The sequence below is a fragment of the Lithobates pipiens genome, unplaced genomic scaffold, assembly GCF_037356315.1.
Source record: "Lithobates pipiens isolate NorthernLeopardFrog02 unplaced genomic scaffold, aLitPip1_a1.2 Scaffold_10, whole genome shotgun sequence".
Classification (NCBI taxonomy): domain Eukaryota; kingdom Metazoa; phylum Chordata; class Amphibia; order Anura; family Ranidae; genus Lithobates; species Lithobates pipiens.
The window spans coordinates 101743836-101770269 of NW_027507686.1; the positions used below are offsets into that span (position 1 = coordinate 101743836).

The window sequence follows — 26434 nt, forward strand, 5'->3', positions numbered from 1 at the left end:
TGGTGCAGACACCTGAAGGATAAGCTGTGGGTTCGTCTGGAGCGTGAATCCGTACCATTTCCACTTGAGGGTTTGCCCTGGAGTGGACCGGGCTGGTCGGGAGCGACGTGGGCACACCCACTCATTGAGCCAACGTTACAAGAGCTAGACAGATATTTTACCCTGACGGGCGTGCCCAGTTTCCCTTCGCCCATGACTCCTATTTTCGGACACCCACGCTTTGAACCCGGCATGACGGAAAAGTCTTTCCGCCTCGACCCTGACCGGGACCTTGTGCGGGCCTCTTCTTTTCTTGGCCCTAGGACGTGGACAGCGGTCTCCACTATGTACGAGGCGTTAGCAACCACGGCCCTGAGACAGTGGAAGCTTGCCCAACTCTCCCACTTCTTGAAATCTTTGCCAAACAGTGGCGAATTCCGCAGACCCCTAACATCGTTTGAGGAGGTATGCTCAGGAGAGGGACCGACCCGAGGGTCTCTTTCCCTGTCATATCGCATCCTACTGGACCAACTCTCCCAGGGTAACCTGGTGTTCGTGGAAAAATGGGAGCGAGACCTGCATGTCCGGCTCTCGCCAGACCAGAAGAACCGCGCGCTTCTTTTTGCGCACAAGTCATCCCTATGTAGTAAATACCAGGAAATAGCTTATAAAATTTTGACCCGATGGTACAGGACCCCCACTGTCCTGGCGGCTATGTTTCCCGGTCACAGCCCTTTGTGCTGGAGATGCGGTGAACAAGCCGGCACGTTACTACATATCTTCTGGGAATGCCCTCAACTGGCCCATTTCTGGAGACAGGTTCTCAATATCATTTATGACCTCATGGCTATTGATCTCCAGAACAACCCAGCTGTGATCTTCCTCAGTCTGACCCCACTCTCGAGCAAGAAGCACCATAAATCTCTCTTAAAACATCTTCTGAGTGGGGCCAGGGCATGTATACCTAGCATGTGGAAACAGCAGTCCACTGGTGTCTCACTGGTTTGCAAGAGTTTGCGACATCTACCATATGGAACAGCTCACATCAGCGTTAGGCGACAGGGAGGAAGACCACACTGCACGTTGGTTGTCTTGGAGCCAGTTCAGGTTTTCCGACGCATACAGATCCTATCTGTAGGCTCTGGCACGTGTATAGAGGGAAGGGTCCGGCCGTGGGAACCCATCGGAGTCCTCTTTCTTTCTCTCCCTTCTCGTATACCACCCTGGTTCACTCTCTCCCCCGTCTGCCTCGTAGCACTGTTAGCCCCCTATAACTTTCATTCTTTCTACCCCCATCCCCTTCTCCTGCCCATTTGCTCCCCCCTCTTTCCCTACCCCCTAACTCCCAAGTATAATTAAAATACATGGTGATTGCAAGGATCTTTTCGTTTTGTTCCCTCGATTTCCCAGCCAGGGTTTGTCGGCCCTTGGGGTGGTCCCGGCTGAGCTCTTTGATGTTAGAGGCCCCTCAGTCTGGGCCTTGAGGGGGATCGCCCCGGGGACTGCCCTGGTTTATAAGTAGACACTGGGGTGCCAGATCATTAGAGTGGGATAATGTGGTGGCCTAGCCATGGCTGGGGCTGCTGCTGACATAAGTTGTTAGGTTTCCCCCGGTCCCCCACGAAGTATTAACTACAGTGGTGTGAAAAAGTGTTTGGTCCCTTCCACATTTCCTGTTCCTTTGCATGTTTGTCACACTTAAGTGTTTCGGAACATCAAACCAATTTAAACAATAGTCAAGGACAACACAAGTAAACACAAAATGCAATTTGTAAATGAAGGTGTTTATTATTAAAGGTGAAAAAAAATCCAAACCATCATGGCCCTGTGTGAAAAAGTGATTGCCCACCTTGTTAAAACATACTATAACTGTGGTTGTCCACACCTGAGTTCAATTTCTATAGCCACATCCAGGCCTGATTATTGCCACACCTGTTCACAATCAAGGCATCACTTAAATAGGAGCTGCTTGACACAGTAAGGTCCACCAGAAGATCCTTAAAAGCTACACATCATGCCGAGACCCAAAGAAATTCAGGAACAATTAAGAAAGAAAGTAATTGAGATCTATCAGTCTGGAAAGGGTTATAAAGCCATTTCCAAAGCTTTGGGAATCCAGCGAACCACAGTGAGAGCCATTATCCACAAATGGCGATGACATGGAACAGTGGTGAACCTTCCCAGGAGTGGCCGGCCGCCCAAAATTACCCCAAGAGCGCAGTGACGACTCATCCATGAGGTCACAAAAGACCCCACAACAACGTCCAAGGAACTGCAGGCCTCACTTGCCTCAGTTAAGGTCAGCGTTCATGCCTCCACCATCAGGAAAAGACTGGGCAAAAATGGCCTGCATGGCAGAGTTCCAAGGAGAAAACCACTGCTGAGCAAAAAGAACATCAAAGCTCGTCTCAATTTCTCCACAACACATCTTGATGATCCCCAAGACTTTTGGGACAACATTCTGTGGACCGATGAGACAAAAGTGGAACTCTTTGGAAGGTGTGTGTCCAAGTATATCTGGCGTAGAAGGAACACTGCATTTCATAAAAAGAACATTATACCAACAGTAAAATATGGTGGTGGTAGTGTGATGGTCTGGGGCTGTTTTGCTGCTTCAGGACCTGGAAGACTTGCCGTGATAAAAGAAACTATGAATTCTGCTGTCTACCAAGAGATCCTGAGGGAGAATGTCCGACCATCTGTTCGTGTACTCAAGCTGAAACGAACTTGGGTTCTGCAGCAGGACAATGATCCTAAACACACCAGCAAGTCCACCACCGAATGGCTGAAGAAAAACAAAATGAAGACTTTGGAGTGGCCTAGCCAAAGTCCTGACATGAATCCTATTGAGATGTTGTGGTATGACCTTAAAAAGGCCGTTCATGCTCGAAAACCCTCTAATGTAACTGAATTAGGACAATTCTGCAAAGATGAGTGGGCCAAAATTCCTCCAGGATGCTGTAAAAGCCTCATTGCACGTTATCGCAAACGCTTGGTTGCAGTTGTTGCTGCTAAGGGTGGCCCAACCAGTTATTAGGTTTAGGGGGCAATCACTTTTTCACACAGGGCCATGATGGTTTGGATTTTTTTTCACCTTTAATAATAAACACCTTCATTTACAAATTGCATTTTGTGTTTACTTGTGTTGTCCTTGACTATTGTTTAAATTGGTTTGATGTTCCGAAACACTTAAGTGTGACAAACATGCAAAGGAACAGGAAATGAGGAAGGGGGCAAACACTTTTTCACACCACTGTATGTATTTTTGTTAACCTGGAAAACTGAGGGATCTATGTCTTTTACAGTTTGTCTCTGCATTACCTGCAATCCGTAAATAAAGAATAAAAAAAAAAAAAGTCACTAACCAGACCAGATCCTTCTATGGCACCTGGTCTTCCCAGGGAGTCTCCCATCCAGGTACTAACCAGGCCTGACGCTGCTTAGCCTCTGAAATCAGACGACATCAGGTGCTTTCAGGTTGATGTGGCCATAAGCGTTCTCTTCAAGACACGCCCAACCCTCTTGACAAACGCCAAGATGGTCGCCTTGAGAAACAAGCAAAAAAAACAGGTCAAAGCCAACAACATAAAAAGAAGCCTATGGGCTTACAGCGGACCTTAAAAGATGGGACCCACTAGCTCTGTCATGGTTCGGACGCTGTAATGTGTTGAAGATGAACGCGATGCCACGACTTCTGTATCTACTACAAGCCTTACCTATCAAAATACCCCAGACTTTCTTTCATGCGGTTCGCTCAATCTTTATCAAGTTCCTCTGGCGCGGAAAACATATGCGTATTGGTAGGGCAATGCTATTGCGACCGAAATTGCGGGGAGGTATTGGCTTCCCGGACCCTGCTCTATATTACACAGCGACGCACATGACACCGGTGGTTGACTGGTGCCGGTGTTCTGCCATATACTGTCCGGCCATGATATAGTGTCCACGCCGTACTGCGCATTCGCAGTACGGAGCAGACGAAGCTTCGGAAAATCTCCGAAGCTGAACGGCGCCTGCGCGGTGAGTGGAGGTGGTAACCCCACCATCCAAGCGGACATAGGGTTGTGAATATTAGAGGGTCCCTCGCAGGCGAGCTTCGCTCGCCACGCTTCGGGCTCGGCCTCGCTGCGCTCGGCTCTTTTATATTCTTACTCTATGTCCACTTGGATAGTGGGGATAGAACCTGGACTCAGTGCGCAGGCGCCGTTCATGCTCGGCAATTTTCGGAATGCGCAGTACACAGCGGACACTATCCGATGGGGGACCATATGTGATAAGACACCGGCATGGGGAACTGAAGCTATGGGTCAAGCTAGAGCAGGAGATGGCGCGGGTTCCACTGGCTGGTCTGCCTTGGGCGGGGAGGCCATTGGAGCCCTGTGTGACTACTCACCCGTTAATTGGCCCCTCGCTCGCCGAGATGGATAGTTTTTTTCACCTTTCCCACCTGACTAACTTCCCTTCTTCTATGACCCCAATTATTGGACATCCTAGATTCCCTCCGGGCCTGTCTGACCAGGCCTTTACCAGGCAAGCCCCGAAAGGGCTTCTGAGAGAAGCCCTATTTCTTGGACCCACGGGCTTGATTCCCATGGGGACCATACTGCTAGAGCAAGTACCTGTTGCATTGGATATATAGAAAGGCCAGTATGGTGGCCTGAAATTATGGGAGGAGCCCGGTGGAATATATAACCAGCCGTCCGCCCGTCTTCCTCGTCGGTTCCGGTGCGCGATACCTGATACGTCAGGTATCAAGGGCCGACTATCCTAGACCAGACGCAGTGAGCCCGTTCGTGAGTTCCCGCGTTGTTCGTCTCCGTCTTGACCGTCTTCCCGTTCATCAGCGTCCGTGGGTTTCGCCGTCGGAGTGTCGTCTTACCCATCGAATTTGTCGTTACACGTCGGGCCGGCTGTCGCAGGTAGGGCTTCGGCACCCCCTTTTCGGTTCATGTATTACGATGTCCCATCAACATTCCCTGAACTCACGAACCGCTCGGATGTTTTACTGTGGCTCTCGTACTCATGTCACTGTTTCTACTTTCGATGTAGTCGTTATCACCTTCGGTCGATCACGCCACGTCAGGCGATTTATTCGCAGGTACGACATTCGAAACCGTTCGACTCCCCGAGCATTTCTATTAGTATCGGTCGAATCGTTCGACTCACAGCCGACTGCTTGTTACGACAAAGCAAGCAGTCCTCACGTATCGGTTGGTCTGCTCCAGTTCGAATATATCTCATCATTCATGCAGTTGTGTTATGTATCTCATTTCATCTCATTTCAAGTCATTTCAGTCCCACTCATTTCTACCGTTTCAAATCATTTCTGTCACTAGCCGCGCTCCGGCGCGAATCCTGTCGCACCTCTGGTGCACCGATTCGCTTTGAAGTGCCCCAGGGTTCGGCCTCATTTCTGTACATGCTCCAGAGACTGAGTCACTCGCAGGTTCACGCACGGTCCCTGATTCTTGTCTTTGTCATGGCATACCATTTCTGTCACTTATTACGCTCCAATTCGAATCCTGTCGCATTCTTCTATGCACCGATTCGTCCTGGTGTGCCCAGCTGCTACGCCTCATTTCGGTACATGCTCCAGAGACGGATTCTTTTTTCGTAACCTGCAGTCCAGTCGTTGAATCCGGTCTCTGTCATGGGATATCATTTCTGTCACTTATTACACTCCAATTCGAATCCTGTCGCATTCTTTTATGCACCGATTCGTTCTGGTGTGCCCAGCTGCTACGCCTCATTTCAGTACATGCTCCAGAGACGGATTCTTTGTTGTAACCATCAGTCCAGTCGTTGAATCTTGTCTCTGTCATGGCATATCATTTCTGTCACTTATTACGCTCCAATTCGAATCCTGTCGCATTCCTTATGCACCGATTCGTTCTGGTGTGCCCAGCTGCTACGCCTCATTTCAGTACATGCTCCAAAGACAGGATTCATCTGTTTGGTTCAAGGGCTCGTCCTCTGATTCTTGTCTTTGACATGGGTTTTTCATTTCATTTCACCTATCACGTTCCGGTACGAATAGTCACATCTGTGTACCAAATTCGTCTCGGCGTGCCCCAGGAATGGCCTCATTTCAGTACATGCTCCAGGATCCGTTTCGTGCTCGGTCGCAAGTTGTGGCATGGCGATCCGGATCTCTGTCATGGCAGGTTCTCTCATTTCACTGTCACATACCGCTTCCCGGCTTGGGTCCAGTTGATTCTTCAATGTTTGGATGCCTGCCGGGGGCCTTGCTCCTCGGCCTCATTTCATTATAGATTGCCTCAAAAGGGAAAACACAGCTTTTTTTAGGCGCGTCTCGCTGTTTTCTCCACATACAAGCGTAGACTTCTTGCAATCGTTGCAAACACACATCCAAGCGTAGACTTCTCGCAATCGTTGCAAGCACGCATCCAGACATAGACTTCTCGCAATCATTACAAGCACGCATTCGAGCATAGACCTCTTGCACTTATTACTAGCACGCATTCGAGCATAGACCTCTTGCAATCGTTGCAAGCACGCATTTGAGCATAGACCTCTTGCAATCATTGCAAGCACGCATTCGAGCATAGACCTCTTGCACTCATTACAAGCACGCATTCGGGCATAGACCTCTTGCAATCGCTGCAAGCACGCATTCGAGCATAGACCTCTCGCGATCATTACAAGCACGCATTCGAGCATAGACCTCTTACACTCATTACAAGCATGCATTCAAGCATAGACCTCTTGCAATCGTTGCATGCACGCATTCGAGCATAGACCTCTGGCGATCATTGCAAGCACGCATTCGAGCATAGACCTCTTGCACTCATTACAAGCACGCATTCGAGCATAGTCCTCTTGCAATCATGGCAAACACGCATTCGAGCATAGACCTCTTGCAATCGTTGCAAGCAGGTGTCCAGGCACAACTTGTTGCAATCATTGCTGGCAGGCACTTCTGGCTTGCTCAATAGATTGCTTTAGGGAAAACCTGGATACCTTCCTAAATGTACGTTGTATTACGGGGTACTTATATTTATAGGTATAGTTGATCCAGGGAAAAAATCCGATTGCCTCTCGAGGGGTCAGGAAGGAATTTTTTCCCCGGCTGTAGCAAATTGGCCTATGCTCTGTTGGGGGTTTTTTGCCTTCCTCTGGATCAGCTGCGGGCGTAGAATTGGGTGTGTCGGGTTGTGTGATACCTTATTTATTTTGATTTGGTTGGACCGGATGGACTTCTGTCTTTTCCGGCCTGGCTACTCATGAAGCCTACCATAATTCCTTGCAGTCGTTGCAGGCACGTGTCCTGGCACAATTCCTTGCATTAGTTGCAGGCATGCATCCTAGTATAACATCTTGCAGTCGTGGCAAGCACGCATCCTGGGTAACATCTTGCAATCATCGCAAGCACGCATCCAAACATGCATTCAAGCACAACTCCTGTAGTCTTCGCAGTGCACATGCGGTAACACGAATTGCTCACAGTCACTACGTATACATCTCCAGTGACAAACTCCCGGGCAATTGTCGCAAGCACATGTTTAAACACAACTTTTAGTTATGCCAAGGCTCGCGACTTAGCATAACTTCTTGCAATCATTCGTTGGCAAGCACGTTCTCAGTGGCACACAAACTGGCTACACGTCATTTTCAGCAGCACTTAATTGGCCACTCGTCTCCTGTGGCTTTTCTTACAAACCACTCACTGTTGTCTGTCTATCTGTCTCTTCCTTAGGACAGTTGAGTTCAGCTTCCGTCCCGCACCAGGATCATGTTGTCACACGCAACTGGCTTCTTCCTGTAGCACGCCCAGGCTATTTCTAGCCAGCGTTCAGCATTTCTTATCCTTACAGTGCACGGAGAGCCATCTGTCGTTACGGCCCATACAGCAAGATCCCCACCACGAGGCATCCAGAGGCATCAGCCCATAGCCAACGGCAAACGCTCGCCATCACAACTGCCATCTTTAGGGGCATATTATATCCTCGCATATTCTCCAGTCTAGTCGTCCAAAAGACACCTACAGTCCCTACACGGCATGTTGAGTTCGCTATGCGCATCATCCCTCAGGGTCGCGCCTTGTGTCATGCCTATTGGTCTTACTGTCCCTCTCACAGGATCCAGAGCAAGTCCTCAGCCTGGATCCCGTGGCAATAGCAGTCCTTGCTATGCGGGAGGAATTCCTATCGTCTGGGAATGGCGTCTCCCTGTTCATTCCCTCCGTGTCTTCCCTTTCGCCCCAGGTGATGACCGACGCAGCGGCCTCCACGGGCTTGCGGCTGTTTTTTGGCCACCTCCGGCTCGCAGCTCCCCGGCCTCCCCAGTTACTGGCAATTCCTGGCTGCGCCAAGGCGTCCTCTCTGTTGATTATGTCCTTCCTACGTCAACTGGTCCAGCTCTTGTTGTAGTTTCAGTTCAACATCCATTGTTCCTTTATCCACGGTAAGTTCAATCAGGCAGCGGACGCCCTCTCCCGCTTTAACCTTGTCTCTTTTCCGATCAGGTACCCGGAGCCGGACCAACATCAACAGCTATCCCGGACTGGTCTCAACTAACCCTGGATTAGCCCCTCACCTCCTAGCGGCTACCCAACTTATCGATCACTCCCTTTCCCGCAATACCCTCAAGGCCTATCAGTCAGCCTGGAGGGCCTTTAACCGCTTCATCACGTATCACAGCACAGTGACTTCATTTCCTACTGCCACTCGCAGTTGGTGTTATCCGTTAATACGATCCGGCTATACCTGACCGGTGTACAACATTTCACGTCCCTCCAGGACCCTACCGTACCCTCCTTATTTTCTTACCACACCGTTCGGGCTGTTATGCGCAGTGTCCAGAAGCGCCAGCCGATGGCCGGCACCAAACCACCGCCTTTCACAGGAGACGTTCTAGAACTATGTCAGATATCCTGGCCACTTCACCTTTCGGTCTCCACATGAGTGGCATTTACAAGCAGCCATACACCTGGCCTTCTACGGCTTCTTACGGCCAAGCCAGTTTACTTGTAGTAGCCTCACAGCACGCATGCTGTACAAGCACCACCTGGTCCGATACGAAGACCATTTCATCTTACACTTAGCAGTCTCCAAGACGCAGCAGCTTGGCTCGGGTATGGACATACACTTCTATAAAACCAACAACCGCTGGTGCCCGGCCACTGTTCTCATCCGCTTGTTGCCCCTTTTGGCCAACCAACCAGGAACTGGCCCGCTTCTGCCTTTTCACACGAAACCTCTCAACGCAGCCCAGTGCATGGAGCATGTCAGGATACTCCTGGGCATCTTTCACCTCAATCCTGCTCACTACTCCGGACATTCATTCCGTATCGAAGCAGCTTCTACGGCCTCCCGCCAAGGGGTCCCGGTCCATGTTATCAAGAAATTGGGTAGATGGAAGTCCTCCTGTTTTGCCCGTTACATACCCAATCTGCAAATAGAGATGGCCCAGGCCTTTGTCAAACTCACCCAGTGACAGTCTTGATTCAATAAAGTGCAACCCCTACCTGGATGTTTTGCCCCCTTATTTTGGCATACCGTACGTTAGACCAGGGCACACTTTCAGGTCCATTTCAAGTAAGCGAGTTTATGTTAACCTTGTTTGTCATCCTTATCCGTATCGGTCTGAGGGCTCTGGACCATAAATAGAAAGGCCAGTATGGTGGCCTGAAATTATGGGAGGAGCCCGGTGGAATATATAACCAGCCGTCCGCCCGTCTTCCTCGTCGGTTCCGGTGCGCGATACCCGCCCACCCATCCCCTTTATCAGGGCATTTCTCTAAGCATACTCCTCAAGTGAGTACTCATTTCACCCATTTCATATTCATTTCATTTTAAGGTATGCCCCCTTATTTTGGCATACCGTACGTTAGACCAGGGCACACTTTCAGGTCCATTTCAAGTAAGCGAGTTTATGTTAACCTTGTTTGTCATCCTTATCCGTATCGGTCTGAGGGCTCTGGACCATAAATACATATATATTGGACCTATATGTTTCAGGGTGGCCTGCATAAAGTGCCAGGCCACCCTGTCAAAGGCCTTCTCCACGTCCGTTGACAACATAAGCAAGGGCCTTCCCTGTACATGCGCCGCATGGATTAAATTGAGGACTCGGGCCGTATTGTCTCTAGCTTCCGACTTATTTTTATTTTTTTTGCTTGTTTCCCAAAGGTGACCATCTTGGCGTTTGTCAAGAGGGTTGAAAGTGCCTGAAGAGATTGCCTACAGGCACATCACCCTGAAAGCACCCGATCACGTTTGATGTTGGAAGCTAAGAAGAGTCAGGCCTTGTTAGTACCTGGAGGGGAGACCGCCTGGGAATACCAGGTGTCGTAGACTTCTTTTTATGTTGTTGGCGTTGACCTGTTTTTTTTCCGCTTGTTTCCCAAAGTGACCATCTTGGTGTTTGTCAAGAGGGTTGAGAGTGCCTGAAGAGATTGCCTATGGCCACATCACTCTGAAAGCACCCAATCTTGTCTGATCTTGGAGGCTAAGAAGAGTCAGGCCTGCTTAGTACCTGGATGGGAGACCAACTGGGAATACCAGGTGCCGTAGGATTCTTTAGATTGTCAGCGTACGCCGCAATTTTGTGGTGTGCCGAGGGTTTGGATATGCCAGTAATATTCGGGTCATTCCGAACGTGACACATAAGTGGTTCCAGTGTCAGAATAAAAATTAGGGGAGACAGAGGGCACCACAAATTCTTCCACTTAACAGCTTCCCACCGACCGAATTTCAGGGCAGTTTGCCATTACAACGAGTCAGCATTATCAAGTACCTAGGGATATACGTATCCAGATCACCAACGGATTATATACATTTAAATTTAAGCCCTCTAATTTCCCACGTTAAATCCAAACTACGGGCCTGGGCCCGTCTACCACTGGGGGTTTCGGGCCGGGTAAACCTCATAAAAATGGTTCTGCTACCCAAGATCCTCTATGTTCTCTGGCACTCCCCGACTTACTTACCCTGGAAGCATTTTAAATCCCTTGAGGCCCTTCTTAAACCCTTTGTATGGGGTAACAACAGACATAAATTAGCTTGGCAGGTGCTTAAAAACCCCACGGACCTGGGGGGCATGGCCCTTCCCGATTTTAATCTTTATTACATTGCGGCACAATTATCCCAACTGTACCATATAGACAAAACGGACAGAGGGCGGTTTCTCCAACTGCTATGCCCGGGGTGGGCTCGACGCACCGAAGATTCAATTTACCCGCTGGCGATGGGCCTTGGTGGGGCGGGCCTGGGGGACAACAGACAGACTTTGTTATACCATTACAGACGCATATGGGACTTGGCTTCTGTCAAGCTGGGGATACCACTCTATAATGATTACACTCCATTATGGCATAATAAAACTCTGTCAGAATTCTTACAACTTCCCGATGCAGACATTTGATCTACTCATGGTATTCTCTATATGCATCAATTGTTTGTTGACGGAACCCTTAAAACCTTTGCCACGCTCAGAGAAGAATTCTCACTCCCCAGCTACATGCTCTTCCGATTTTTACAGGTGAGACATGCGGCCCGGGCTCAGTTTTCAGAATCCATCCCGCAGTCAGCCACCAATGCACTAATGGCCATAATCAAGAGTACTGACCCCCGCAAATTAACTTCGTCCTTCTATGACATGCTCACTACCCCTGCTTCCACCAAACTGGCACATACTCTCAGGCCCCGGTGGGAGAGAGAGGTGGGCCCTTTGGAGGATGGGGAATGGGAGGAGGCTTTGGAATCCTGCAAGGCTGTCTCACCCAAACTTGCTGACAGACTGACCCAAATTTATATTATCCACCGGGCGTATCTCACCTCCCTTCGGGTTGCCAGATACAGAAGCACTCAATCTACCCTTTGTCAGATGTGTGGGAGTGAGGTGGGTACGTTCTTTCACTTAATCTGGTCATGCCCTAAAATACAAGGCCTGTGGGCGCAAGTTATAACATTCCTGCACGATCACATGGGCTCTCCTGTCACATTGGACCCGAAACAATGCCTACTCGGGGTACTTCCAGATACTATAGACAAATACGCTAAGACGTTCCTGCATGAGACCTTGTTTTCGGTGCGGAAGGTCATTGCCCGGAGGTGGATGCGGCCCGCACCCCCCGGGCTGGCGGAGTGGAAGGCGGAGGTCAATAATAATTTACCATATAAAAAGGTTGTGTATATTAACAGGGGATGCCCGGCCAAATATGACAAAATATGGGATCGTTGGTTACAAGACTCCGATACTTGTACGTAAGGCACTTTGAATCTATGTTGCCAGTTAGACGGTTTGCCCCTAACTGTGTGTTCTGGTTTGGGTCTGGCTGACCCACATGGTCGGGACCAGCTACCACTCTCTCCCTGGTTTTTGTTCCCTCTTACAAATGTTTGTTATTCATGACACCGGTTTTGAACCGGCTGTACTCTACTTACTGTACACCCTTCTGATACCAATGACACCTTGGCTGTATGTAATAATTTGTATGCACTTTTTCTTGTTTTAATAAACTTGGTTATGCAAAAAAAAAAATTAGGGGAGACAGAGGGCACCCCTGCCTCGTCCCATTAGTGATGGGGAAAGAGTCCGAGCACCACTCGGTCACCCGTACCGCTGCCGATGGCGTGGAGTAAAGCGACATTACCCAGCTCATCATGTTGGGGCCAAGACCTATATGTTCCAGGGTGGCCTGCATAAACTGCCAGGCCACCCTGTCAAAGGCCTTCTCCGCGTCCGTTGACAACATAAGCAAGGGCCTTCCCTGTACATGCGCCGCATGGATTAAATTGAGGACTCGGGCCGTATTGTCTCTAGCTTCCGACTTATTTTTATTTTTTTGCTTGTTTCCCAAGGTGACCATCTTGGCGTTTGTCAAGAGGGTTGAAAGTGCCTGAAGAGATTGCCTACGGGCACATCACCCTGAAAGCATCCAATCTCGTTTGATGTTGGAGGCTAATAGAGTCGGGCCTTGTTAGTACCTGGATGGGAGACCGCCTGGGAATACCAGGTGTCGTAGACTTCTTTTTATGTTGTTGGCGTTGACCTGTTTTTTTTTCGCTTATTTCCCAAAGTGACCATCTTGGTGTTTGTCAAGAGGGTTGAGAGTGCCTGAAGAGATTGCCTATGGCCACATCACTCTGAAAGCACCCAATCTCGTCTGATCTTGGAGGCTAAGAAGAGTCGGGCCTGGTTAGTACCTGGATGGGAGACCACCTGGGATTACCAGGTATTGTAGGCTTCTTTTTATGTTGTTGGCGTTGATTCGTTTTCTTTTTTTTGCTTGTTTCCCAAGGTGACCATCTTGGCATTTGTCAAGAGGGTTGAGAGTGCCCAAAGAGATCGCTTACAGCAGCATCACCCTGAAAGAGCCCTATCTCTTCTCTTTTATGAGGCTAAGAAGGGTTGGGCCTAGTTAGTACCTGGATGGGAGATGGCATTGGAATACCAGGTGCCGTATTCTTCTTTTTATGTTGTTGACATTGACCTGTTTTTTTTTTCACTTGTTTCCCAAGGTGACCATCTTGGCATTTGTCAAGAGGGTTGAGAGTGCCCGAAGAGATCACCTATTGCCCCATCACCATGAAAGCTCCCAATCTCGTCTGATCTCAGATGCTAAACAGTGTTGGGCCTGGTTAGTACCTGGATGGGAGACCGACTGGGAATACCAGGTGCCATAGGCTTCTTTTTTTTTTGTTTTTTTATTTAGTAGTATGCGACATACAATGCAAAGGCAACTTCACAGAATGTGTGATACAAATAGTTACAAACAAACGATCATATTGCATGGATATCAGAGCCAATGGTAAGAAGTCTGAGGAGAATAGCACGTGTACAGCTTTACGGTCATATCAAGATGAGATTAAAGCTCCATCTCGTTGGGATCCTCTACCACTTAAAATATTATTGATACTAGCCCTGCTACCCTCGAAGAGTTTAGATATCCATAGATAGGGGAAGAGTATTGTGTAGTAGTCAAATGGGGTCGGAACATACCATTTTCTTTTCCCTTTTTTGAGTTAAGAAGGGAAATAGTAGAACTGAAAGGAGGGAGAAGGGGAAAGAGAAGATTGGGGAAGGAAATGGAAGAAAAGGAAAAGAAGGGGTAAGGGGGTGTCGTGGGTAGAGTGGATAGGATGGGGTCCCCTCCCAGGGAGCAAGAGACGCCCTCGGCTCACCAGCTAATCAGCTGTCCAACGTTTGGAAACAGCGATCTCCAACGATCACCATGAGCTTACTATGTCTCGCGGAGGTATTCTTCCGAAAAGCGAAACTGGGTCCAGTAGAACCATCTGTTCCCATGCTCCTCCGTTTTATCCCTCATTGTGGCAGTCAGGTCTTCCATTCGTTCAATATCATTTACCCTTGCGAACCACTGGGTCACCATTGGAGCAGATTGCTCTTTCCACTGACTTGGGATGCAGGCCCTAGCTGCATTGAGGAGATGTTTAAGTAAGGACTTATGATAACGCTTTCTCGACATAGGAGTTAGATTGAGAAGAACTGCTGCGGGATCATTGGCTAAGGAAATGTCTGTGAACTTGTGGATGAGTCTCAGGACAGGCTGCCAGAATGTTTGTAATTTAGGACATTCCCAGAAAATGTGGAGAATGGTGCCAGTCTGTTGCCCACAGCGACAGCAGCGGTCAGATTGACCGGGGAATATTTTGGCCAACACCACCGGTGTACGATACCAGCGTGTGATCAGCTTATATGAGATCTCCTGATATTTACTGCAGAGTGACGACTTATGGGCGAAAAAGTGTATTCTGTCCTTCTGTGGTTTGGAGAATGTAGTTTGTAAGTCCCTTTTCCATTTAGCTAGGAAGGGTGGATCCGTGGAGGATTGTGCGTCTGTCAGGATTTGGTAGGACCTAGAGAGGGAACCACGAATTGGGCCATCATCCAGGCAAAGTTCCTCGAAGGGGTGGAATTGTCTAGAGAAGAACGAATGGTTAGGTAGTGATCCGAGGAAATGGATTAGCTGTCTAGCTCTCCAGCTATCCAATGCAACAGGTACTTGCTCTAGCAGTATGGTCCCCATGGGAATCAAGCCCGTGGGTCCAAGAAATAGGGCTGCTCTCAGAAGCCCTTTCGGGGCTTGCCTGGTAAAGGCCTGGTCAGACAGGCCCGGAGGGAATCTAGGATGTCCAATAATTGGGGTCAAAGGAGAAGGGAAGTTAGTCAGGTGGGAAAGGTGAAAAAAACTATCCATCTCGGCGAGCGAGGGGCCAATTAACGGGTGAGTAGTCACACAGGGCTCCAATGGCCTCCCCGCCCAAGGCAGACCAGCCAGTGGAACCCGCGCCATCTCCTGCTCTAGCTTGACCCATAGCTTCAGTTCCCCATGCCGGTGTCTTATCACATATGGTCCCCCATTGGATAGTGTCCGCTGTGTACTGCGCATGCGCAGTACACAGCAACACAGATTCCGAAAATTGCCGAGCATGAACGGCGCCTGCGCACTGAGTCCAGGTTCTATCCCCACTATCCAAGTGGACATAGAGTAAGAATGTAAAAGAGCCGAGCGCAGCGAGGCCGAGCCCCAAGCGTGGCGAGCAAAGCTCGCCTGCGAGGGACCCTCTAATATTCACAACCCTATGTCCGCTTGGATGGTGGGACTACCACCTCCACTCACCGCGCAGGCGCCGTTCAGCTTCGGAGATTTTCCGAAGCTTCGTCTGCTCCGTACTGCGCATGCGCAGTACGGCGCGGACACTATATCATGGCCGGACAGTATATGGCAGAACACCGGCACCAGTCAACCACCGGTGTCATGTGCGTCGCTGTGTAATATAGAGCAGGGTCCGGGAAGCCAATACCTCCCCGCAATTTCGGTCGCAATAGCATTGCCCTACCAATACGCATATGTTTTCCGCGCCAGAGGAACTTGATAAAGATTGAGCGAACCGCATGAAAGAAAGTCTGGGGTATTTTAATAGGTAAGGCTTGTAGTAGATACAGAAGTCGTGGCATCGCGTTCATCTTCAACACATTACAGCGTCCGAACCATGACAGAGCTAGTGGGTCCCATCTTTTAAGGCCTGCTGTAAGCCCATAGGCTTCTTTTTATGTTGTTTTTTGCTTGTTTCTCAAGGCGACCATCTTGGCGTTTGTCAAGAGGGTTGGGCGTGTCTTGAAGAGAACGCTTACGGCCACATCAACCTGAAAGCACCCGATGTCGTCTGATTTCAGAGGCTAAGCAGCGTCAGGCCTGGTTAGTACCTGGATGGGAGACTCCCTGGGAAGACCAGGTGCCATAGAAGGATCTGGTCTGGTTAGTGTCTGTTTTTTTTTTTATTCTTTATTTACGGATTGCAGGTAATACAGAGACAAACTGTAAAAGACATAGATCCCTCAGTTTTCCAGGTTAACAAAAATACATAGTTAATACTTCGTGGGGGACCGGGGGAAACCTAACAACTTATGTCAGCAGCAGCCCCAGCCGTGGCTAGGCCACCACATTATCCCACTCTAATGATCTGGCACCCCAGTGTCTACTTATAAACCAGGGCAGTCCCCGGGGCGATCCCCCTCAAGGCCCAGACTGAGGGGCCTCTAACATTGGTCACCTTCATTCTATTGGTCAAAGAGCTCAGCCGGGACCACCCCGAGGGCCGCCAACCCCTGGCTGGGAAATCGAGGGAACAAAACGAAAAGATCCTTGCAATCACCATGTATTTTAATTATACTTGGGAGTTAGGGGGTAGGGAAAGAGGGGGGAGCAAATGGGCAGGAGAAGGGGATGGGGGTAGAAAGAATGAAAGTTATAGGGGGCTAACAGTGCTACGAGGCAGACGGGGGAGAGAGTGAACCAGGGTGGTATACGAGAAGGGAGAGAAAGAAAGAGGACTCCGATGGGTTCCCACGGCCGGACCCTTCCCTCTATACACGTGCCAGAGCCTACAGATAGGATCTGTATGCGTCGGAAAACCTGAACAGGCTCCAAGACAACCAACGTGCAGTGTGCTCTTCCTCCCTGTCGCCTAACGCTGATGTGAGCTGTTCCATATGGTAGATGTCGCAAACTCTTGCAAACCAGTGAGACACCAGTGGAGAGGCCTGCTGTTTCCACATGCTAGGTATACATGCCCTGGCCCCACTCAGAAGATGTTTTAAGAGAGATTTATGGTACTTCTTGCTCGAGAGTGGGGTCAGATTGAGGAAGATCACAGCTGGGTTGTTCTGGAGATCAATAGCCGTGAGGTCATAAATGATATTGAGAACCTGTCTCCAGAAATGGGCCAGTTGAGGGCATTCCCAGAAGATATGTAGTAACGTGCCGGCTTGTTCACCGCATCTCCAGCACAAAGGGCTGTGACCGGGAAACATAGCCGCCAGGACAGTGGGGGTCCTGTACCATCGGGTCAAAATTTTATAAGCTATTTCCTGGTATTTACTACATAGGGATGACTTGTGCGCAAAAAGAAGCGTGCGGTTCTTCTTGTCTGGCGAGAGCCGGACATGCAGGTCTCGCTCCCATTTTTCCACGAACACCAGGTTACCCTGGGAGAGTTGGTCCAGTAGGATGCGATATGACAGGGAAAGAGACCCTCGGGTCGGTCCCTCTCCTGAGCATACCTCCTCAAACGATGTTAGGGGTCTGCGGAATTCGCCACTGTTTGGCAAAGATTTCAAGAAGTGGGAGAGTTGGGCAAGCTTCCACTGTCTCAGGGCCGTGGTTGCTAACGCCTCGTACATAGTGGAGACCGCTGTCCACGTCCTAGGGCCAAGAAAAGAAGAGGCCCGCACAAGGTCCCGGTCAGGGTCGAGGCGGAAAGACTTTTCCGTCATGCCGGGTTCAAAGCGTGGGTGTCCAATAATAGGAGTCATGGGCGAAGGGAAACTGGGCACGCTCGTCAGGGTAAAATATCTGTCTAGCTCTTGTAACGTTGGCTCAATGAGTGGGTGTGCCCACGTCGCTCCCGACCAGCCCGGTCCACTCCAGGGCAAACCCTCAAGTGGAAATGGTACGGATTCACGCTCCAGACGAACCCACAGCTTATCCTTCAGGTGTCTGCACCAGTCAACTACTCTGTTCATGTGCACCGCCGTATAGTACCATGCCGGATCTGGGAGGCCAATCCCTCCCTTGTCTTTTGGTCTGAGCAGTAATGTTCGGCTGAGTCTTGGAGGCCTGCCCTGCCATACGTATCGAATAAAGATGGAGCGCATGGCTTTAAAAAATGATTGGGGGATTTTTATCGGTAAGGCTTGTAATAGATACAAGAGTCTGGGCATTACATTCATTTTGAGCACATTGCATCTCCCAAACCAAGAGGTCGCCAACTTTGACCACCTCTCTAGATCTACGGCAAATTTTTTTAGAAGCGGCTGGAAATTCAATTGGAAAATCAGATGTGGGTCCGGGGGAACCAGCGACGGGAGGTTTGCCGAAGCTAGGTACTCGTCAATGGCCGCTGTGCCGGCCTGGAGGGCGTCTCCTGAGTCCCGGGGGTGCAAGTTATAAAGGGCTTCATAGAAAGATCGGAAACACTCCGCTATCTCCCGTGAATCATGAAGCTTGGCACCCGAAGGGGAGGTTATGGTTGGAATGAAGGACGCGTTGCGTTGGGCACGCAGGGAGTTCGCTAGGGACCTACTACACTTGTCTCCATATTCATAATACGTCCTGCGGACCCACATGAGTCTGGTTCTAGCCTGAAAGAGAGAGAAATCTCTGATTTGTTCTCTAAGATCTCTCACCTCCACCTCCAGCGCAGCAGTTGGCTGGGATTTGTGTCGTTGTTCACACGCATGCAACTTGGCAATACGTTTGGAGAGAGCCTCAGTTTTGGCCACTTTGAGTCTATGACCATGTTTAATAAGAATGCCCCTAATGTAGCATTTATGAGCCGCCCATAACATGAGGGGGTTGGAAACAGAATCACGGTTATGATCAAGGTAACTTTCTAATTCCCTAAGCAGGTCTGCGTGGGTCTCAGGGTCCTTCAGGAGAGACTCGTTCAGTCTCCACCAGGACTGACCACGCGACTCCTGTTGTAGCTTCAGCATCAAAGAAATCGGGGCATGGTCAGACAGGGCTATGTGGCCTATCTGAGCGTCTGTGACCGCCGGGATAGCATTGTGGGCGACTAAAAACATATCTATACGTGAGTAAGAACCATGAGCGGTGGAAAAGAACGTATAGTCCCTATCCTGTGGGTGAAGCGTACGCCACACATCGATCAGTCGGTGGGAGTGTAGCAGGTCTCTTATGTGTGAACGCGTTCTCGCAGAAATCGCAGAGGTGCCCGATGATGAGTCTCTGCGGGGGTCCAAGGTGAGGTTAAAGTCCCCCCCAACGATCAAAGTACCCTCCGAGAATGCAGCCAGGGCATCCAAGGATGCTTCTAAGGCCGGCAGCTGGTCCACATTCGGCATGTATAGGTTGGCAAGAGTAAAAGTTTGCGAGTGGAGAGTTCCCTTAATGAAGAGATATCTCCCTTCACTATCGGCTTGGACAGCTAACAGGCGCCACGGCAAGTTTTTAGCAAGAAGAACACACACTCCTCTCGATTTGAAAGTAGGGGACGTGCTGTGGTGGGCCAGGGGGAAGTGCTTACTATAAAGCCGTGGTATTTGGTCTGTCCTGAAATGGGTCTCCTGGAGGAAAACTATTTGGGGCTTCATCCGCCACAATTCTGTTAGGCAGCTGGACCTTTTTTCAGGTACATTCAGCCCTTTCACATTCCAGGAAACCAGCTTCAGGGCCATGACGGCAGTGGTACCCGGCCGGCGGTCCCCACCAGAGTCAGTAGTAGATATAGAGTTCAAGCACAGAGGAAGAGGAGGAGAAAAAGGAAAAGCAGTAACGAAGCGGAGAAGGTCCGGAGTTAGTAGGGAGGAGGAGGGTAGGAGGGGTGGGGATAGATCGGGGAATTGCTAAAGCTCCTACCGGAGAGAACCTGCCGGTTAGGGCAGAGGGGCCTAGTGGGGGAAGAGGTAAGGCACTGCAGAGAGAGGAACTCGTCGGTGCAGTACCCCTCCAGCATCCCATGGTCCATGCAGTCGCAATCGGGCGTGCACGGAGCTTCTTTGGCATCTTAACTACGACATCAAACGCATTATAGAACATCACTGCAGCAGGTATCGGGCAGTTAACAACAGTAGAACAGTGCATAATTAGACCAACATATTAAACTTTTCAACACAGAGTATAGATAACTTTATACCACCCAGGCACCCACCCCTCCCCCCCCCCCCCCAAAAAAAAAGGAAAAAAAGGGGGGGGGGGGAGAGGGGGAGGGAGCAGGAACGCCGCCCAGGGGCACCCGGGGGGCACCACCAGGCAGTCCAAAAACACAAAGAGCGCCGAGACTAGGGCACCTGTAGATAAACAGTAACGAGAATGGTGAACAGTACCGCCAATAACTCAGGGCTTCGTCCAGGAAGCGCAGTGTCCAACTCTGTTCTTCCAATGTCCTTCCTCTCCCCTAGCGGGGGCGCTGGGAACAATGGCCCGTGGCATGGTAAACAACACAAAGCTGGATACTCCAGCCGTCTATGTTGGTAGAGAAAAAGAAAACAAAAAAAAAGGGTATAACACAGGAATAACGGAAAATTACTGTACTCTCTCAGGGTTCACGATCTTGAGGGGCCTGCGATCTCTGACGTTGGGATCGACGGTGGCGTCTCACTCTCTGTGGCCTGGTTGAGGGGTTGTTCATCGGGGCCACTGCTCCCTGGGGGACAACAGGAGCCAACCAGTCGGGGACCTGAACCGAGGGCAGGCCCAAAGCCTCCAGAAAGGACGGGACCTCCGAAGGGTGTCGTAGCGCAAGGGGCCTCCCATTTTTGCGCACTATAAGGTGAAACGGATGGCCCCACTTGTATGGAATCCTCCGTTCAGTTAGGTGTTCCAGAAGGGGTCGCAGACAGCGTCTCATCTGGAGGGTCTTGCGGGATACATCTGGCAGAAGGGTGACTTGGGCCCCGTCAAAATCAATGCTGCCTTTGCGCCACGACGCTTGCAGGACATCCTCCCTAACTGAGTAATTGTGGAGACAGCATAAAACGTCATACAGCTAAAGTCTGCTTTAGTGGGAAGGTTTTGGAGTAAAGCTAGGATGGCCTTGTCCCCCAATAATGCCGGTGCTGGTGGCAGCGGTGGGTCCCCCTGTGTGTCTGAGGTGAGAGCAGCCTGGCCATTCGGTCCTGGGATGAGGCTTCCACTGCGGGAGGGTCTCTGGGACAGTTGGGAGTTGTGAGGGAACCAGGGTGGCAGGCCGCTATGGTCCGGGCTGTCAAGCGAGGCCATGGACAGTGAGCGGGGGAGACACGGGGACAAGTCACTAGGCGGGGAGAACGGGGGCATGTCGTGTCCCTGCATAGCAGTCTGCTCACCTTCCCTCTGTACCGCGTGTCCTGGAGCGCCGGAGGCCGCGGGCGCCATCTTGGCTGGATCCGGCGTGGAGGCCGGAGGCTGCAGCGGGACCAAGTACCTGTCCATGGCAGCAGCGGCGGACCCCACTCGGCTGGCTGTGTTCCGCCGAAGCGCGGGGATGTCGGCGATGCCGCCGAAATATGCGACCAGACTGTGGTAAAGGGGTGCGGAGGGGTCACGGACCGGGAGCTCCGGAAAAGAGCATCCTTACTCCTTCATGCCTAGGCCACGCCCCCCCTGGTTAGTGTCTTGATTGGGAGATCGCCTGGGAATACTGGATGCCGTAGGCTTCTTTTTATGTTGTTGGCTTTGACCTGTTTTTTTTAGCTTGTTTCCCAAGGTGACCATCTTGGCCTTTGTCAAGAGGCTTCAGAGTGCCCAAAGAGAGTGCCTACGGCCAAATCACCTATATAGTATCTTATATATAATAACTAAAAATATTATTTATTATTATAGATATAGATATATAGTATAGTGATTTGGCCGTAGGCACTCTCTTTGGGCACTCTGAAGCCTCTTGACAAAGGCCAAGATGGGTTGAGAGTGCCTGAAGAGATTGCCTATGGGCACATCACCCTGAAAGCACCCGATCTCGTTTGATGTTGGAGCCTAAGAAGAGTCGGGCCTTGTTAGTACCTGGATGGGAAACCGCCTGGGAATACCAGGTGTCGTAGACTTCTTTTTATGTTGTTGGCGTTGACCTGTTTTTTTTTCGCTTGTTTCCCAAAGTGACCATCTTGGTGTTTGTCAAGAGGGTTGAGAGTGCCTGAAGAGATTGCCTATGGCCACATCACTCTGAAAGCACCCAATCTCGTCTGATCTTGGAGGCTAAGAAGAGTCGGGCCAGGTTAGTACCTGGATGGGAGACCACCAGGGAATACCAGTTATTGTAGGCTTCTTTTTATGTTGTTGGCGTTGATTCGTTTTTTTTTTTTGCTTGTTTCCCAAGGTGACCATCTTGGCATTTGTCAAGAGGGTTGAGAGTGCCCAAAGAGATCGCTTACAGCAGCATCACCCTGAAAGAGCCCTATCTCTTCTCTTCTCTGAGGCTAAGAAGGGTTGGGCCTAGTTAGTACCTGGATGGGAGATGGCGTTGAAATACCAGGTGCCGTATTCTTCTTTTTATGTTGTTGACATTGACCTGTTTTTTATCGCTTGTATCTCAAGGTGACTATCTTGGCATTTGTCAAGAGGGTTGAGAATGCCCAAAGAGATTGCCTATGGGCACATAACCCTGAAAGCACCCGATCTCCTCTGATCTCAGAAGCTAAACAGGGTTGGGCCTTGCTAGTACCTGGTTTGGAGACCACCTGGGAATACTAGGTGCTGTAGGCTTCTTTTTATGTTGTTGGCATTGACCTGTTTTTTTTTTCACTTGTTTCCCAAGGTGACCATCTTGGCGTATGTCAAGAGGGTTGAGAGTGCCCGAAGAGATTACCTACGGCCCCATCACCCTGAAAGCACCCAATCTCGTCTGATCTCGGATGCTAAACAGTGTCGGGCCTGGTTAGTACCTGGATGGGAGACCGCCTGGGAATACCAGGTGCCATAGGCTTCTTTTTTTTTATTTTTTTTTATTTAGTAGTATGCAACATACAATGCAAAGGCAACTTCACAGAATGTGTGATACAAATAGTTACAAACAAACGATCATATTGCATGGATATCAGAGCCAATGGTAAGAAGTCCGAGGAGAATATCATGTGTACAGCTTTGCGGTCATATCAAGATGAGATTAAAGCTCCATCTCGTTGGGATCCTCTACCACTTAAAATATTATTATTTTTTTCTTTTTTATTTTTTTTCTGCCACCTCAGTGAGTTTATTCGGGAGACTCGATTCACCTTTAAGCTCATATTTCTCCCCTCCCAGTTTGCACATCATTGTGGCTTATTTATTCAAATATTTTCTTCTCTTTTTTCATTTCTTTCCTCTTTTCTTTACTATTTAAAAAAAAATTTATGTATATCCGAAAATAGGTAAACAATCTAGATAACAAAACCCCACTGCCTACAACTCATTTTTAGCCCAACCACCATAATTATTTACCTTATATTACACCTAGGTGTGTATATTCTCCCCTCCCCCCCTCCGCTCAATCCCACCCCCACCCCCCAGCGCATGAAAGCACACACTAAATAAGAGACTACCTGACAAAAGTCGCTAAAGGAAATATCACCAAAAAACACACATTCTGTCTCAACTACTTATAGGGGAATCCCCAATTTCAACAATCCGAGGCTCCATATACTTTCAAACTTCCTACTATTACCCTGCTTAACGAAAAAAACCCTTTCGTTACTAATTATTTTCTTTATATTGGCCATCCATATTTCAGGTAGTGGGCTAGAATGTGACTGCCAATTTTGAGCAATTAGCTTCCTTGCCTGGAAAAGGCATCTAGTCACTGGTATAAATATATTTTTAGGGATTTTATATCCCTCTGGTATAGCCAACAAGCAAGTCCTCACTGTTGCATCCAATGTCAAACCGAAGACTTCATTCACATGCTCTATCACCCGTGTCCAGTATCTAAAGAGTTTCGGACACCTCCAAAACATATGAATGAAGTCTCCGGCCCGGCCACATCTAGGACACTGATCATTATCTCTCCACCCTATTCTAAACATTTTCCTAGGTGTATAATATACCCTGTGAAAGAAGAAGAGTTGGGAGGCTTTCTGTGACGGAGAGATGGAGACCTTAGTTCCCTGTTCCATTATCCAATCCCAGTCGGGTACAGACAGTGGGCCCACGTCCCTCTCCCATTTCCTTTTACTTTTGATCGTACCTCTTCGATCTAGTACTTTATCCCCCAGCCTAGTATATAGGAATGAGATCAAGCCCTTAAGTGTGTCCCGAGACATAATTTGGGACAGCACCGGGATCTGATTCAGCTGCACCTCCTGTGATCTAAATTGAGCCTGGATTGCATGTCTGACCTGGAGGTATTTATAAAATGAGGTGTTTGATAGAGAAAATTCTGACTTTAAGTCGACAAATGACCTGATATCTGAACCCTGGAACATTTGTGCTAGTTTATATATCCCTTGATTTACCCACTCCTTACATCTTTCGACTTTAAATAGCTCCTCCAGATTCCTATTATCCCATAGGGGGGCCAACACAGATGTCTTCTGATATCCCAATAGGTCCTTGGCTGTTTTCCAAAGTTTAGTAACCTGAATAATCGTTGGACAGTATATATTAAACGAGTTTGCCTCTAGCGCCTCCAAAAGCGTGTTATGTGGACATCCTAGCATTAATAACTTATGGCAGGGATTGGTTTCATTTATTGCTATTGCTCCAGCTAGATGTTGTAGCTGGGCCGCCAAATAATAGAGTCTAGGATGTGGTACCGCCAACCCCCCTCTTCCGGCGGTAGCTGCAAGGTCCGCAAGCTAATCCTCGAGGGACCCCTTTTCCATATAAAAAGTCTGAATAAGGATTCTATTTTCTTAAACCACCCTTCCCCAATCCATAATGGTGAATTGTGGAGAAAATGCAGAATTTGAGGGAGCCATACCATCTTAACCAGGTTGCAGCGACCCGCCAATGAGAGGGGAAGGCGGCTCCAGATATCAGCCTTTTGTTTTAGCTTCACTAAAAGAGGGGATAAGTTATCTTCCAGGTATGAATTTACATCTCTAGCAATCCACACCCCCAGATATTTAAGCTTCTCTACCTGTTTCAGATTCACAATATCCTGGGGAGCGCCAGTAGACCCCCTTACCAATGGCAGTAGGGCGGACTTATCCCAATTGATGGTTAATCCTGATATAAGACCAAATTCTCCAATCATCTTCATTACCACTTTCAATGAGTTTTGGACATCCCCTAGGAACAGCAAGACGTCGTCGGCAAACAATGCGATTTTTTCCTCCGACTGTCCTCTCCTAAATCCCTGTATATTAGGGCAGGCCCTAATGGCAATAGCCAGCGGCTCCATTGCCAAAACAAATAATAAAGGGGAAAGGGGGCACCCCTGTCTCGTGCCTCGTTCCAACAGGAACGTCTCGGAGAGCTCATTATTAATTTTATTTTTCGCTCTTGGATCAGTGTAGAGTAGTTTTACCCATTTGATGAAATTTGGGCCAAACCCAAATCTAGTAAGCGCTTTAAATAAATATACCCATTCAAGGGTGTCAAATGCTTTGGCTGCGTCCAGAGTCAAAACTGCTCAGGCGCCTCCGTTATCTACCGGAATCTGGGTGTTCAAGAAGAGTCTACGGATATTAACACTGGTGGATCTATTCGGAATGAAGCCCGACTGATCAGGGTGAACGAGTTTATGGACACTTCTTTTTAAACGTGTTGCGAGCACTTTTGCTAAAATTTTTACGTCCGACCCCAAGAGCGAGATCGGACGATATGAGGCCGGGTCCATAGGGTCCTTATCCTCTTTGGGAATAACCACTATAGTGGCTTCCAGCATCGAGGACGGCAAGGTTCCATACTCCAAGGCCTGTCTCAATGTCTCCAACAATTGTGGGAGCAGAACCTCTCCATACTTCTTGTAGACCTCGATTGGTAGTCCATCGGGCCCTGGTGCTTTTAAGTTAGGCATCTCTGCCACCGCTTTTTGGAGTTCCTCAATAGTAATTGGGGCCTCCAATATTGCCAAATCTTCCTCTGTTACTGTTGGCATATCCAAGATCCCCAGAAAAGCAGCCATATCTCCCCCTTCACTCCCCCCTTGGGATTTATATAATGAGCTATAATAGCGATAAAATGTATTGTTAATAGTGGATGATTCAGTAGTGGTCTCTCCCCCTGGCGTCCTAATTGATAATATCGCTGGGGGGGCCGTATTTGCTTTAACCAGCAAGGACAATATTCGTCCCACTTTCTCTCCCTCCCCAAAATTTACTTGTTTCTGCAATATACGCCTATTATCCATCTTACGCCTGGTAATTGTCCTATACTCTTGCTGATTATCAAGCCAAGCCTTCTGTGTAATAGGATTCGGATTGATAATATATTGTCTTTCTGACAATGACACCGCCTTAATGGCTTCCTCTTCCTGTTTTTTCGTCTCGGCCCGGTTTCTAGCAATTTGTTGGATAAAGAGACCCCTCAAAAAGGCCTTTAAGGAGTCCC

General features: G+C 49.1%; 6 pseudogenes; all 6 read left to right on the forward strand.

The window, feature by feature from the left end:
* The first annotated feature begins 10398 nt into the window (after window positions 1-10398).
* On the forward strand, window positions 10399-10517 carry LOC143957206 (5S ribosomal RNA; annotated as a pseudogene).
* Window positions 10518-13070: 2553 nt separating this feature from the next.
* On the forward strand, window positions 13071-13189 carry LOC143957093 (5S ribosomal RNA; annotated as a pseudogene).
* Window positions 13190-13512: 323 nt separating this feature from the next.
* Window positions 13513-13631, forward strand: LOC143951549 (5S ribosomal RNA; annotated as a pseudogene).
* An 8480-nt stretch (window positions 13632-22111) lies between these two features.
* LOC143953240 (5S ribosomal RNA) lies at window positions 22112-22230 on the forward strand (annotated as a pseudogene).
* A 320-nt stretch (window positions 22231-22550) lies between these two features.
* On the forward strand, window positions 22551-22669 carry LOC143943341 (5S ribosomal RNA; annotated as a pseudogene).
* Window positions 22670-22770: 101 nt separating this feature from the next.
* On the forward strand, window positions 22771-22889 carry LOC143950045 (5S ribosomal RNA; annotated as a pseudogene).
* Window positions 22890-26434: the final 3545 nt, after the last annotated feature.